This window comes from Cnephaeus nilssonii (genome assembly GCF_951640355.1).
Source record: "Cnephaeus nilssonii genome assembly, chromosome: 11".
Lineage (NCBI taxonomy): Eukaryota > Metazoa > Chordata > Mammalia > Chiroptera > Vespertilionidae > Cnephaeus > Cnephaeus nilssonii.
The window spans coordinates 90,767,363-90,777,812 of NC_137082.1; the positions used below are offsets into that span (position 1 = coordinate 90,767,363).

At 43.8% G+C, this 10,450-nt stretch overlaps 1 pseudogene across 1 annotated transcript; it reads left to right on the forward strand.

The window, feature by feature from the left end:
• Positions 1–225: 225 nt before the first annotated feature.
• LOC307106775 (large ribosomal subunit protein uL4-like) lies at positions 226–8,272 on the forward strand (annotated as a pseudogene). Its single transcript has 2 exons — positions 226–292; positions 7,025–8,272. The product of its transcript is annotated as a large ribosomal subunit protein uL4-like (transcript).
• The last annotated feature ends 2,178 nt before the right edge of the window (positions 8,273–10,450 follow it).

Consider the following 10,450-nt stretch of genomic DNA (forward strand, 5'->3'; position numbering starts at 1 on the left):
ACAATATGGATGGGCCTTGAGAATATCATGCAAAGTGAAATAAGTCACACAGAGAAAGTCTAGAACCATATGATTTCACTCATATGGGGGATATAAAACAGAAGGAAATAAAGGAACAGAAAAGGAAAACAAACAAAAACACAGACACAGACAACAGAATGCTCATTACCAGAGGGAAGAGGGGGTCGGGGGTAATAAATGGTAAAGGTGAATAAATATATGGCGATGGAAGATTTGACTTTGGTTGGTGCAAAATACAGATTGCAATATACAGGTGATGTACCACAGAATGGTACACTTGAAACCTATATAATTCTATTAACAATGTCACCCCAACACATTTAATTTAAGAAAAGAAAAAAACTCCCTCTGTCTTCCCCACTAAGAGTGAACTTCTATTGTGTCACCCTGTATATGTTCACCTTGCCTGTGTTTTTCTCTCACTATAATTGGATTAAGAAAACAAGAATCACAGACACATAAACCTCTCCCACGCACCACGCGCCATCCTAAGCACTTTGTATTTTCAACCGTTCTTCACTGCAGCCCCAGGAGAGAGGAAAGGTGTTTTTATAGACATTTTACAAAGGAGGAAAGAGAGGCCCAGACATGTTAGGATCCTGGTTCAAAGCCATGGAATTAGAAAGCCTGGGAGCTTGTCTGGAGACCCAGGAAGATGCCTCAAAACCACTTCGCTCTTCTGCCAGGACAGAGGGGGCTCTGCTTCGGAGGCAGCAGGAGAGGCAACTGCTGCTGGCCTCAGCCAGGCTCCCCGTTCCGGCTGGTTGAACAGTGTTCCTGGCTCCCTCTCCTAAGGCCACAGAAATGAAATCATTCAACAGCCTCCTCATCAGGTCTCCTACATCTCAACGCTTCTTCCCAGGGGGACCATCAGGTATTTGTGTAGCAGCCACTCCATTTCTTCCAGGACTGCACCCCAATTTCCCGGTTATCATCTCATGTGGTTTGGTGGGATGGGTCCCTTCCCACCCTCAAGGACAAGGGAGCCCTCATTAGCCAGGAGAGCCGGGCCCATGTGCCCCCTGCTGGACACAGTGACAGATTCAAGGGTGCAGATGTGACGCAAGCCACCTGACCACCACCCCCCCCCCCCCCCAGGAATTTGTGGCAACTATTGAGGAAGAAAGACCTTTTCCACCCGGAGGAAGGTAGAAAGAAGAGCCTGGAGCGGCCACCCCTTCGCTGATAGAGAGGCTGCCTGAGGATGAAGCCAGGAAAAGAGGAAGCAGAAGGGGTGTGAACACAGAGAAGTCGGCCTCCTGCAGTATTAGAGCACCAGGCAGGGCTTGATGGGAAGCCTTGCCCCTACAGTAATACATGTCCTTTGATGCTTAAGTGTTTTAAAAAATTAATTTCTATACCTGGTAATCACAAAGCCCCAGATAACAAATGTACTGGAAAAGGTACGCTTTCCTACGTCCCAAAACTCATGCGATTCCATTTCTAGTAACATAAGATCCAGAATGTTTCCAAGCATTCATTATCACATAATTATAACCTATGGCCTCTCTAACTAAATATATCCGATTTATTTAATGTGACCAACATCTTTCTTCCCAACAACAGATATGTCTTCCTCTTCACAATTGCCACTGGACTCCCTCCATCTGTTACATGTGCTTTTAAAAAACATATTCTATCCTTCTCCAAAGTCCATCTGCATTTTCCCAAATCTTCTCTTTTGATCACTGTCCTCCCAGAGTCAATAGATGAATAACGCAACAAAATAAACACAGGCTGATTTCTCTGTTCTCATCCTAAAGCATGAACACACGAAGTGACAGTAACTTCAAGTGAGTTTTGGAAGAAATATATTAACTCCACTTACTGGAGCTGATGACTTCAATGTGGCAGAGAGTATGGAAGCCATTGGACACAATATTCTCACACAGCAGACATTCTCAAGCCTAAAACTCAGGCTCAGGCCCGGCCGGTGTTGCTCAGTGGTTGAGCATTGACCTATGAACCAAGAGGTCCCAGTTCCATTCCAGGTCAAGGGCACATGCCTGGGTTACAGGCTCGATCCCCAGTAGGGGGCGTGCAGGAGGCAGCCGATCAATGATTCTCTCTCATCATTGATGTTTCTAACTCTCTCTCCCTCTCCCTTCCTCTCCGAAATCAATAATGTATATATTTTAAAAACACAACACACTCAGCTCAGTGAATGAGCCTCTAAGACCTGTGTTCGCTCTCTTGTTGCCACGCCTGGTGATGCAGGCCCCTCTGTGCCTGTTATGTTCCTGCCTCAACTGGCAGAGTTCTTGCCTGCGGGCGAGCATCAACTTCCAGGGGAATCCTGTGTCTGGGTATCTAGGAGCCACATGAGAGGCCTGGGCTTGAGGCTGAGCACAGAGAGAAACGAAGAGCCATGACCAGAGTTCATGGTCCTGCTTACTCTCACTGTGTGCGGCTGCAACAGGTCCTCTCCTCCTTGGGTATCACCATCCCAGCACCTGCCCAGAGAGACTGGCCAGCTCCCTTATTAACGTGTTTCCAGTGATTGGTGTATTCATATCTCAAGACCGGAAACATTTCTTGCACTTTTTGCACACATCTCCAAACTACACTTTAGAACAGAAGTATTTTGTTTTCATTTGTCTTTAAATATGTTTACCTCAATATTTGCTCAGTGGATTTTTTTTTTAAATCATTCTCAAATAAACGGTAGGAGCTTTTTGAGTGCTGGAACTAACATGGCTAAAAAGATGCATTCTTACTCTATTCGTGTGGTACCGGTTTGCACTGGATAAGCTACTAGGACAACATAGTGTGTAGGATCAGTGCTCACGGGAGACAGACTGAGACATATGGCAGCGAGGAGACTGGCCGTCTCGCCATCATTGTCCAGCGTGTGAGTTACTTCTGAGTTCACACTAAGTCTCTTGAATGCCTTGCTTGGCATCCTTCTGTAAGGAAGATATGCTGACAATCCACAGACAGCTTCTTAAAGGGGTACATAGAACACAGAAGTGCTGATGAATATTGAAAAATAATTGTAGGAAATGCAAAAATCACTGCTTAGGATTCAAAGCACTATTTTATATTTCTCAAGTTATATTCATTAAACAAAGATAATGTTTTCCTTTTATTTTTACAGGAATCTCTTTTGTTTTTGTCCTTATGAAAACGTATTAGAACTTCAGTATAACATACATAGTTTGACTTCCTGGACAAAGAATCCCAGATCCAGATTTGATTCTAGCCTACCATGAATTCGCTGCACCACATGATGTTGAGTTTTTGAAAAGAGTTTAAGCCTCAGTTCACTCAACTGTAAGTGATTATAATAATATTTACAGCTCGTTAAACATCGGAATTTAATATAGTGAGTAGCAGGTGCCCAATAAATAGTAGCTACTCCAATCCCTGGTCTTTTAAAATGAATAGATCAGTTTGGTTACCACATAAAAATATCAACACCTAAGTAACTGTTCAGCAATTTAAGAATTGTATGAAAGTAGTAGGATTTCAAAATTCATTCCTACTCCTGCTCTGTTATGCAGACAACATGTAACTGCTTCATGTAGATTACACCCAATGAGATCCCGCTAAGCTTTCTTATGACATGCCTGAACCAACCCAGACACTGGGCTAAATATCCTGGGCGGCCTTCACTCTCAAACATGGGCTCTTTCTCCTGTCGTTCACAACAACCCTCCGAACACTTCCTCTCGCGTGGCTGCCTTATCTTTCTCCGTCTTTTTTGCTGATTCCTCTTCATCCACTCAACCATTAAACACTGGCTCTCCAAGCCTTAGTGCTCAGCTTATTTTTCTTCTCACACTACACTTGTTCCAATTTCATGTGCTCACTTCACTTTGATTATCATGTTTAATAACCATTCCCAATTAATTTCTCAATGCGTTCCTCTTGTCTTGGCCCCAGACCATTAGGTCTCTACTCACATTTTAACCTGGATCTTTTGTAAACAACCCAGCGCACTCTGCCCAATAACATAACCCGTGCTCCATTCCCCCCAACGCCTCCTGCTCCCCCAGCTCTCCCAATTCTGGACATCGTTCCAGCAGGCATCCAATAGATCCATCAGAAAACTAGGAGCCATTCTTGACCCGTCCGTCTCTGCAATAGCTACATCCAATCAAATGCCACGTTCCCATCCCTCTAATTCCAATGCTGTCCACGTGGTGAAATCTATCATAGTCTCTCACTTAGGTTATTGTAAAGACTTACGTACTATGCTCCCAACCAAAAAAACAAAAACAAAAACAAAACCTTCCTCTGAGTTTTGGAAAATGAAAGATGTGTGTTCTTGTGAACGAGAGTAGGGAAACAATGAAAACAAACAATCCTGGTTTTGTCTTTTCAAAATAAACATGGATACAATAGAGAACTGGTACCTCCATTTTCTGTCCCAGGTGGAGCCACGGTTTCCGCTCAGTTTGCAGCCTGTGGGCAGAGGAAGGAAGCGAATCCCCCGTCCTCCTGGCCGCGGCGGGTTCCCCTGCACAACAGAGCACATGTCGCTATCAGTCACAGCTCTAGCTCATCTGTCATCCTCACTACTTAATAAGGGGGGGATACTGGGCAGGTTTTGGCAAAAGGCATCTATCAAAGTTAAGTTTCATGGTGTAGGGTTTTTATTTGTTATGAATCTCAGGAGAGGATTGGGAGAGGCTGAGTCCCTGAGCTACTGGCTAGATGCAACCCTCATCCAAAAATGTATATCCCCAGTTTTACCAACACATTATTTTCACGGTCCTTCTCCCAGCTGCGAGAAAAGAAGAAATAAATCCATCTATCACAGCAAATGATGGGGCGGCTGGATTGTTCCTTGTTCAGACTGACTCTTAAATTGAATCGTGTGCTGCGTCAGCACGGCCAAGGGTGAGCCTGAGAGGGGCGGTGAAGGATTGAGAAAAGACAGACAAGAGAATGGAAGCTGGGTCTCGGTGAGACGCTGTCTTTCTGATGGAGAGCCTCTCTGATAGAGGGACAGCGACAACGCCCACAAGCCGTGTCTTTATAGCAGATGCCACGAGGCAAAGTAAGGGCGTGGTCAAGATGTTTACAACATTCTGGTGGGTTTCGATCCTGCTCAATTACATGCACCTGATCAGGCTTTGTTTCCCTGCAGCCTCTATCACACAGGCACGTGGGGCCATGTGTTCGGACCACAGGTTCAGGCTGACAACCACAGCTGTTGGCTATCACTGTGCTGGGAGGCCCTGCCCTCCAGGCTGGGACTTGCACGTGGCCACGAGAGGACTGTGCCCTCTCATCAGTCCGAGGCTTGGACCTGTCCAAACACTGTAGCCGCTCTTCACAGAATCGACTAAGTTGATGGCTAAGTCTATTTATTTAATGATAATGCTATTATTGGCTAATGCCTATGTAGCATTTCCTCTGTGCTAGTCACAGTTCTAAGCACTTTCCTGCACCCTAATTTATTTAATACCCGCACGAGCTGTATGATGGAAGCACTATTTTTATGCTCATCTTGTCGACTAGAAAGCGGAGGCATCAAACAGCATAGTGCTTCACCAAGGACACATAATTAGCGTGTGGAGACTGGACGTCAGAACGGGCGATCTGGCCCAAGAGCCCAATCCCTTACGCATCACGTTGCGCTGTTCATACCACTCCAGTGGGTACGTTTCCCCAGGCATTTGCATATCACTTTGCTACCAATGGGCTTCAGTACATGCTTCCTAAAACACAGTGCTCCGGGCAGATACGGAGCTGCAGAGTCTCTGTCTTCACACGGGCTGTTTCTGGGCAGAGCTGTCACCGTTACTCAGCACCCCTCTCCCACCAGGCCTTAGAGAGAGGGTGTCACTGTGTCTGTGTATTTATAATGTCTGCCTATCTATCTATTTTCTTCTTTACTTGAAGGCAGATAAATAGAATCTCCTTCAAGTTGCTCTATTTAAAGACATTTTATCTTTCCCCGACTTTAAAAGTGTGGCCTTGCAAAGGAGGCGTTATTATACCAATGACCGGGTTTGATGAATAGAAGAGATATCTTTCTGTCAGGCTGAGTGTTCATAACTGTTAGAAATATGAGAAGGGCCATGTGGCCGATTCAAAGTATAAATAAATCACTCAGAGTCAGCTCCAGCGTGCTGAATGCTAGGAATTATTAAAAACTCACATAAGAATTGATATTGAAATAAGCACATACTATCTGCAACGTTTTCCAATGTTAATAATGAGGTCGAATAATTGGCAATACCTAGCTCGGTTATCACTGCTTATACAGGAATTAAAGCTGAGCAATACAATAGGTTTATCATCTGTTTACTGGCTTAAATGAATTATTAAGTGGGTTGCACGGCCATAGGTGACTCATTTATGGTCAAGGTTATGTGAGCACTCAGTCACTCTAAAGGGAAAAGAATAGACACTCGGGTTGGCCAGCCTCCTTCTCCTGCAATCAGCGCAGGCAGACCAGGTCAGTAGAATATGACAATATTGCTCCCGTCACTTGCCTGTAAGACTGGGAGGGACAATGCAGCAAAGTCACTTGTTTGCAGTGATCCAAAAGCAGTCCTCGTCCTCAGGCCTGTAATGACAGCAACAAGGAAAGCGCCCATGTATTTAAAATATTATTACAGGGGCTTTGGGTATCAGATGGCTAATAGAAGATGACATAGAAACGTTTTTGTAAGTGTTTTAATGCAATGGTTGTATGAAGCTAAAATGTTTAACAAATGCTGTAATGAAGCAACTGTATTTGAAACAATTTAATTAAGATTAAGGTATGATTCTAGCAGACTTGATCAGTATTAAATGATTTCCAGGCCCTGACCATGCGGAAAACCTGTGACCACCATATACGTGACTAATTTACTGACTTTGTAAAAGGTTTGGGGAACTTTGGGGGGAAATGTGAAATGAGAGAAAAACCAGTCCAGCTTCCTGGAGCTTGAGGAGGAGGTGCTCAGCCTTTTGAGTATGTGAGAACTCAGGAAATCAAAACCAAAACGAGACAGAGAGGAACTTAGAAGCGATGAAGTTCTGCCCCTCAAAATTTTACGTTAAGGAGCGTGGCCTTCTCCTCTCTCCGCCACGGCGTGTGCTCAACCACTGATATCTGTGTACTCTGAAAAGGGGAAACATCTGGCAAAAATGTCACTTTGCCTGCTGTGCTCAAGGCTCCCATTCCACCAGATCTTGTGAACTGTGTTCACACCCACTTGCGCAAAAACAATAGACAGCCGTAGGTTGTCAGTGAATTGGCATGTCATCAAACCAGTGCCGAGTCCTGGAGCACTGGCAGAGCTGTGGCTCCAATTCCCAGAGTCCGAGGTGGTGGAACTCATCCTCTGGCCGGGGTGCTTTTGGAAATATGTGTCGTGGGGACCGACCAAAGCCTGGCACCGCTGGCACCTCAGAGTGAACACAGCACAGCAGCAGTAGGCCCTATGCTCTGCCCTCGCCGCCTCAGCCTTACCAGCCCTGGTCATGTCTAAAGGCCGCCGTATTGAGGAAGTTCCTGCACTTCCTTTGGTGGTTGAAGATCAAGTTGAAGGCTACAAGAAAACCAAGGAGGCTGTTTTGCTTCTGAAGAAACTCACGGCCTGGAATGATATAAGAAAGGTCTGTGCCTCTCCGCGAATGCGGGCTGGCAAGGGCAGAATGAGAAACTGTCGTTGTATCCAGCGCAGGGGACCTTGTATCATTGATAACGAGGACAAAGTTATCATCAAAGCCTCCAGAAACATCCCTGGAAATCCTCTGCTTAATGTCAGCAAACTGAACATTTGGAGACTTGCTCCTGGAGGGCATGTGGGCCGTTTCTGCATTTGGACTGAAAGTACTTTCCGCGAGTTAGATGAGCTTGGCGTAGAGCTGCCTCCCTCAAGAGTAACGACAGCCTTCGCAGGCACAAGATGCTCCATACAGACCCGAGCAGAATCTTGAAAAGCTCAGAGATCTAAAGAGCCCTCCGAGCACCACGCAAGAAGATTCACCGCAGAGTCCTGAAGAAGAATCCACTGAAAAGCCTGAGGATCATGTTGAAGCTAAACCCCTATGCAAAGACCATGCGCCGGAACACCATTCTTCGCCAGGCCAAGAACCACAAGCTTCGGTGGATAAAGCAGCAGCAGCACTGGAAGCCCAAGCAGATGAGAAGGGGGTTCCCGGCAAGAAGCCTGTGGCAGGGAAGAAAGGAAAGAAGGCTGTGGGCCTTAAGCAGCAGAAGAAGCCTTTGGTGGGAAAAGGCTGCAGCTGAGAAGAAGCCGGCAGAACAGAAACCACCACAGAAGGAAAGAAGCCTGTGGCATAAACTTACATTTGTTTATTCCATAAATGTCAAATCACTTTGGACAGCTAATTTTGAATAAAAACATGATCAAAGGCGAAAAAAAAATTACATTAGCATTTGCATATTGCTTAACAGTGTTAAGAGAGTTAGGAAAAGGAAATACCTTGCTAACCTCCACATCACTGCAATGTGACATATGTATTATAACATCTACATTGCCAGATACATATTTTGGCATCAATAAATCAATTCTTGCTCATCAGTCATCTCAAGGAATATTGACTCCTAAAAATGGGTAAGGAGACAGTCCTTTAAGCTTTATTCTAGGGTACCAACAGGAGCTCACTAAGATGAAATATATCTCGGAGAGCTAACATGAGAAGTTGAAGGGTGGAGTATATGGATGCATGTTGTTTAAGAAAAACAATAGCTTATAATTTAAAAGTTCTACTTTCTAGTCTCAGTTCACTTATTTTATTGATCATCTGACTTGAGCAACTTAAAAACTTAAACAAATACTACTAGTATTGAAAGCTCTGTGAGCAGGAATGTAAATGTCAAGTTAAAATGATTTAATAGTTATGAATATTAAATAAAGATATAAAATATAGTATTATATCCATATGGGTATATTAAGGCACTGCTAGAGAATTGTGATTAATTGCATGCTTATTCCTTGACAAAGTTTTAGAAAAAAATCAGTTATAATAAGGAATACTCTACCATCCTTTATGAGATGAAACTAAAAATGGTACAGATAATCATTCACAGATATCTTGGCTCTGCTTCCTGAAACAAGGGAAGAAGTGGTGAAGACAGTAGGAGGACAATGTTTTCATGGTGGTTAGAAGCAAAGATGGACGTGGATTTTGGTTCGAATGCCACCATTCTTAGTTTAAAACCTTGAGTAAGTTAATTAATCTCACTGTGCTTCTGTTTTCTCACCTGTAAAATGGGAATAAGACACAGCATCACCTCCCAGGTGGAAACAATGAACAGAGTCTCTGTATCAGTCATTGTTCTTTTTTTTTTATATATTTTATTGATTTTTTACAGATAGGAAGGGAGAAGGATAGAGAGTTAGAAACATCGATGAGAGAGAAACATCGATCAGCTGCCTCCTGCACACTCCCCACTGGGGATGTGCCCGCAACCAAGGTACATGCCCTTGACCGGAATCGAACCTGGGACCTTTCAGTCCACAGGCCGATGCTCTATCCACTGAGCCAAACCGGTTTCGGCGAGTCATTGTTCTTATTACCTTTATTTCATCTTCCCAGAATTCTGACATGTTTAGTCCCTTACCCCTCCCCCTCATACACAGTAATCTTCATTTCTTGTTTAAAATTTGTGTTTACATACAGCACACATTGAGGAGAGCCAGTCATATTGTCTTCCATGCTACTGATGCTCCCTTCGCTCTGTGGGACCCCATGTCCCTGTAAATCAGAATGTAAATATTTGCTCAGGGAATTCAAAGAAGTAACTGTCTGATTAAATAATTCTCATACTAATGAGGTTGAGAGGCACTTGATTTCATTCTCCCCACATGTAACAGGTTACAATTGTCTTGACAGATATACTTGAGATCCTGCTATGTTGCTCCCTTCAAATCTGAACATTGGCAAAATAGGTAATGTTAGCCTATGGTAGAAAATATTTAATCTTTCTCTAGTGCTCAACATACAACTTTGGCCATAGGCGCCTGGCACCTCCAGAATGTCTTTATCCTACTGTGTGCATGCCTGCCACCTGCTTTGACTCATGTTTTGCTAACTGAAGAGTTCTTCCATTCCCATGGCATTCTTACTCATCCTTTCCAGTTCAGCTTGTCCATGCGTCACTTCTGATTATATCAATTTATCATTAGCAAATATCCTATTGGTATTACTCACAGATAGTTTGTTTGGGTTTAGTTGTTCAATTTCCAAGTTTGTCAGGAAGACAAAGACAAAATCCATTCAGGAAAACCACCTCAAAAAAAGAACAATTTGCATAAGTTATACTTATTCTGAAATTCGCATATACTTCCTCTCTGACATGTCAGAGCAAAACAAGGTCTCAAAAAGCTCACAGCATTTTTTTGTAACAATATGCCATCAGCTTGTTAAGAAACTAAGAACCTCTATGGCTGTATTGCTTAAGACTTCTACTTTTCAGAATCCTGGTTCTTTATCATTGACTTCCTGTGACTAAGTA